The following is a 6,150-nucleotide window of genomic DNA, read 5'->3' on the forward strand; positions in this document are numbered from 1 at the left end:
TGCCCGCTCGTCGGATCACCCCCTCAAGAACGATGTTGAACAGCATGCAGGATAGACCGTCACCTTTTCTCAACCCTCGTCGCGTCTCGAAGGGACTCGAGAGTGTCCCAGAGATGCGTATGAAACACATCACTCGATCCAATGTAGCTCTGATCAGTCGCGTCAGTTTGTCCGGAAAACCGTATTCGTGCATTATCTGCCATAGCTTGTCTCGATCGACTGTATCGTATGCTGCTTTGAAATCAATAAAGATGTGATGCGTAGGCACGTTGTACTCCCGACATTTCTGCAAGATCTGTCGGATAGTAAAAATTTGGTCCGTAGTTGCGCGAGCCCCCACGAAACCCGCCTGATAATTCCCTACGAAACCTTGTGCTATCGGTGACAGCCGGCGTAACAGGATCTGGGAGAGTACCTTGTAGGCGGCGTTTACCAGCGTAATACCACGATAGTTGCAGCAGTCTAGCCGATCACCCTTTTTGTAGATGGGACAACCACTCCTTCCATCCATTCCTCCGGTAGCTTTTCCTCCTCCCAAATCCTCGAAATAACCCAGTGTAGAGCCTTTGCTAGCGTTTCCCGCCATGTTTATAAAGCTCTGCCGGTAGGCGGTCCTTCCCAGCGGCTTTATTGGTCTTCAGCAGCCTGATTTCTCGTTTGACTTCTTGGAGATCAGGTGCTAGGACATCACTATCTTCCATGGGCGCTCATAGGTTAATTTCCGTTCCGCCTCCTTCTGCGACTTCGCCATTGAGGTCTTCATCGAAGAACTGCTTCCACCTGTCGACCACCTCGCGCTCGTTTGTAATTAGATTCCCTCCCTCGTCCCTACACATGTCAGGTTTCGGTGTGTAGCCCTTCCGAGTTTGGTTCACCTTCTCATAAAACTTGCGCGCGTCATTAGCTTGGAATAGTTGCTCTAATTCTTCACGATCTCTGTCCTCCTTTTGGCGCTTTTTTCTCCTCAGGATCGTGGTCAACTGGTTCCTAACTCGTCGGTACTTGGCCAGGTTCTCTCTAGTGGCAATACTTAGATAATTTTTCTAAGCATTTTTTTTCTCCTCCACCGCTTGTTGGCATTCCCCATCAAACCAATCATTTTGTGTGCTCCGAGGCTCAATACCTAGTGCCGCGGTAGCGGCCTCTCCGATGGCCGAGCGTATTCTGCCCCAACCGTCTTCGAGGTTTGAAGCACCTAACTCCTCGGAAGAAGGCAGTGCCTCATTCAGTACTCGCGCGTAGTTCTCGGCAGCTTGTGGGTTATCTAGCTGCCTGATGTTCAGCCGAGGAGGGCGGCTTTGACGTGTCCGGTATACGGTGGACAGCTTTGAGCGCACATGTACTGCTACTAGGTAATGGTCAGAATCAATATCTGCACCCCGACGGGAGCGTACGTTCGTGATGTTAGAGAAGAACCGGCCTTCGAAGAGAACGTGGTCAATTTGGTTCATTGTACGTTGGTCAGGTGATCTCCATTTGGCTTTGTGGATATCCTTGCGCGGGGAAAAGGTGCTTCGGATCACCAGGCCTCGGGAAGCTGCGAAGTTTATACATCGTTGGCCGTTTGTGTCGATGTGCAGGCTATGGGGTCCTACCACCGGTCTATACATTTCTTCCCTACCGACGATCTTGATGTCCCGTGACGAGCAGCTGTCGTACGTTGCCTCCAGCCTCGCGTAGAACGCTTCTTTCTCATCGTCGGGTCTACCTTCGTGCGGGCAGTGCACGTTAATGATGCTATAATTGAAGAAACGGCTCTTTATCCTCAATACACACATTCTCTCGTTGATCGCCTTCCAATCTATCACGCGATCCTGCATTCCGCCCAACACTACAAAGACCCAGTTCGTTGGTAGCGCCACCGCTCTGGTAAAACTGGGCCTTTCCGCTACGGATCTTCCATATCTTCTCTCCTTTGCGACAGATTTCCTGCAGAGCTACGATGCCGAGTTTGCGGGGTTCCAGCTGGTCAATCAGCACCCGCTCGCAACCTGCGAAATTTAGCGTTCTGCAGTTCCAAGTCCCGAGTCTCCATTCGTCGTCCTTATTCCGTCGCCTAGGTCGATGCCGAATATTCCGCTCCGTATATGCTTGAATGTTGTTAGTTTATGTTTAATTTAGGTGTGTAGCCGTACTGGGGCAACACTACCGAGTCTCGTGATGGGGCTGCCATCTTTTAGTGCCGAGACTCACTATTCCTCCTTCCCGGTTAGTATACGACCTTAGTTTCCACCGGGGTTGGTTACCCGATCTCCGCTAAGGTTGCTCGTATTCCGGCTGGTACCACGAGGAGGTCGGGATCGGAGTTGCTGAATAAGAGGCTAACGACCACTATGAGGTCTATATTCCACATTATCCAGCCGTTTACCAACCACGTTTTGATCATATTTGCGCATATTGTTTGTCCCGTCAATTGCGGGGCTAGTGCTACGATCCTATTGGCTCTTACAGGCTCGTCCAGCCGAGATTTGAGCATATACCTCGTAGTCAATTACCCAGATAACACAACATCGCAATAGAAAGTTCACATTTAATCGTTTTCATGTCAATTTTATGTTGGAATTGTATAATGATTAGAGTATGTCATAACAAAGTGAACCATAAGTTGTTTAGCAGTCGTGCGTGTCCTCATATACTCCTCATGACTGTGAATTATAAGCAGTAGAGTAAGGAGCGGCTTCCCAGTTGGCTACGAGGTATGACGCTGGCCCAATAAGCCAGTCGTCGTATGTTCGAATCCCGGCTGGGAGAGGCTGTTAGAATCAATAGGATCGTAGCAACTGGCCCTGCAATTGTCCTGTACTCTAACAGCTGGCTGCGAAGTCTGTCGTATAAAAACAGACGGTCAAGTTTCGATAACGGAATGTAGCACCTAGGCTTTGCTTTGCTTTTTTGAGTAAGGAGGGGTAAAAGTGCGATTCAATGATTTATCGGTGCAGATTTCGAGTAAATTGACTATTTTGGCATGGATGGATGACTGCTTTGACAGGTTGAATCTAACGTAAACTTTGGTTGCATACGAAACATAGTTGCTGAGTTATGTGCAAATGTTATTTTAGAGCGGTTTTGATGTAATTTTTCGTTACACGGCAAATACGATATCAACAGGAGAATATTACTTGTTGAAAATTTGTAGCAGCGTTTTACATCACTCACATACATGTTTTTAAAATACGGTGAAAAGAATTTACAAAATATATTTGGCTTTTCCATAATTTAATCACACCCCGTCAAGCGCCTAACGGGGTAAAAGTGCGATTCACGGACGAGGCAAAAGTGCGATTCATAGACGAGGCAAAAATGTATAGCTAATCATATACAACTGGGCACTATATTACAGATACTATAAATGGAACATCTGCAAAAAACTGTGTGCTCTATAGATATTGGTCGAAGGAAACCAATGTTTCAAAACGAACGTTTGGAAAAGTTTCGATCTGACGGAGGCGGCAACACACCAGCGCAAACTAGGAAAGGTGCAAATTGATAATATTCCTTACCAAAACATACCGCAGATTGAAGATAATATGGTTTTGTTAGCTACTGCTGAAGTGATTTCATGGATTCGAGCTTCACACTTTTGCCCTGCGGTATTCGCACTTTTGCTTCGCTGGTGGGGTAAAAGTGCGAATCGGCACTTGATCAGAAAAATGAAGAATTTATTTTGCATAACACTATTTTTCTAGATAATTTATAGTTGAATGTGAAGACATTGAGTTACTGCATCACTATAAAATATATTTTGTTGTTGTTCTTCTTTATATCTCACGAAAACTGATGACAACTTCAAACATCGCACTTATGTCCCGCCCTACTCTATAGATGATTGCAATATTTAGTTATATTTCAATCATATATTCAGGAGTAAGTTGCGTGTTATGAAAACTACTGTATAAAATGCAAGATTTACAAATAATTTTCGCACTATATTGCCTCCACTTTGGTACATAATCTGGCGTCAATTATAACTTTTCCGTTCAGATATGGTGTCGTATTTTTCAGTTGCAATCGAGATATACAAACCAAATGGTTTACTGGCTAGGAGGCTACAAAGAAATTTTAAATATAATACATTATAAGGGATAAATTATGCTTTGATTTATTACGGCTTAATATGAAGTAAAAAAACGACGCGCTATTCAACAGGTAGATGAATAAATATACGTGCTTAAAATTTTGCCGAGTTCCGGCAAGATTTCAACAGCCAGATGTCCGGCAGCCATCTCGGCTGAATTTATTCTTGCTGGAAATTTCGGTATGTAGTGCTCTGACGTTTGTCATATTGTGCTGAGAATTTGACTTAAACCATCAACTAACCAAATTTAGATCGCTGTCGAGCGAAGCCTATTTAGGAGTGGTTGATTAGGGATTGAAAATTTTACGTGCACGGTACATCGCATAGAACTCGCAAAGAAGACGAAATTTTCGAAAAAGTCGTATCAATGTAAAATATTATCCGCTGTATCAGATCCTGAAAACCATGAATATGAATTAGAACAAAAAGTATTTCCGGTCAACTATCGCGAAGGTGACAGCTGTTTCGCTAAGACTAAGGCATTAGACAAAATTAAGTTGAGATCTCAGTAAGTGTTTGTACTGTCTTCGACACTTAATTTAACAATTAGTCCGGTTAGTTTTGTTGACGAAATTCGTCAAACTCAATCTCACTACCGAAATCTTAGCAAAACTTTTGACATATCTCAACAGATGCTTTTATTCAGCTGTTTGTAGGAAAGTAATATGTACTTTTATTTGTGAAGACTTCGAAAACTAGGTACTTAGTTAACGTAACATTTTTCCCAAGGTAAAGGTTTGATGAAGCGCAGTGCTGTGATCTGATAACTGTAGACTGTTTGGCTCGCGTCATTCAGAGCAAGCATGATGCTTTGTCATTTTCGCTGCATGACGTCTCGTAAGCAGCAGCAACCCGTCCATCGTACCGTCAAGCTAACCTAGCCTCAAAGCCTGAGGAAATGTTGCTTAAAAATGTTAATTGTAGGTTCAATCGTTTTTTAAAATTAGCTGTACGGGTACAGTACATAGATTGCGTCATGCCTCGTTCAGCATTGCCACTCATCGGCTTTGCACAGTGACGGTTCAGCAGATGTTACTTTAAAGGCTTAAAGGTCGATGAAAATTATAGAAACCTCAATCATTCGTAGGATAATTAATCTTTGTGCGATTCATAGGCCTATCTGATCACCATTGGACTGAAAATTACCCTCTAATTGAGCAAACAAACTAGTTATAAAAAAGTGCAAAAAACTGATTTAATTGTGTGGAAAGCAGTGTAAAACCCATAATGAATCCTTCGATTTAAGAGGTAAATAAGTGCATTCTAGCGAACTTACCTTCTATAATGTCGTGTGCTAAAAGAAAAAGAAAGATTTTGTTATATATTCATTCGTTTCATGCCAGATGATAAAGGTTACACATTAAACTTCTAATTGGTTTTTGAGTGAGCTCACATAATTTTCTATAATAATAAACGAATGTATTGTGCCCTTTGTCGAACAAACATTTTGTTTCGCTTTTCAATTTTTCCATCGAAGAAAAGTTATTACAACACCGAGTGCAGAGTACCATTTGGTGGATACTCCCACCGTTAGAAAATCCGCCCGAGATAATGATCTCCGATAATGTCCTTACCCAACGTCCATTTCTTTCTGCCATCCAACCCCGCACGCTAACCGTCAAAATTGAATAATTTTATCAAAATCTCTTCAGCGCAACTTTGTTACCCGCGTTTATTTGATTGAATAATTTTCGTTTTCTGTCCTGCGGCGACCAGGGGGCGGTCGTACGGTTCGACCCTCGTACGGTTGCACTTCTGGCCATGCATCCAGCGCAGCGTCACCGGTTCCAGTGGTCGTTCCCTATTCTCGGCGCCAAACTTGTGTCGAATTATGTTCTGATCAAATGTTAACCTATAATTAAGTTTTGACATTCGACTGTAGCGGATTCGATTTGAACTCCTAAATAGTTACGATGGTTTTTCTTGCGCTCACGCCAGGCGGATTGAAAAATATTATTTCCTAGCATTATTGGCCGACGCGACGTGGCACGAGTGCCTTTCGAGTAGGAACAGAAATTAGACAGATGGTAAATATCCCGCTGATAACAGCGGGCAAATTATGCGTATAATAACTC

Source organism: Sabethes cyaneus, chromosome 2 (genome assembly GCF_943734655.1).
Source record: "Sabethes cyaneus chromosome 2, idSabCyanKW18_F2, whole genome shotgun sequence".
Taxonomy (NCBI): Eukaryota; Metazoa; Arthropoda; class Insecta; order Diptera; family Culicidae; genus Sabethes; species Sabethes cyaneus.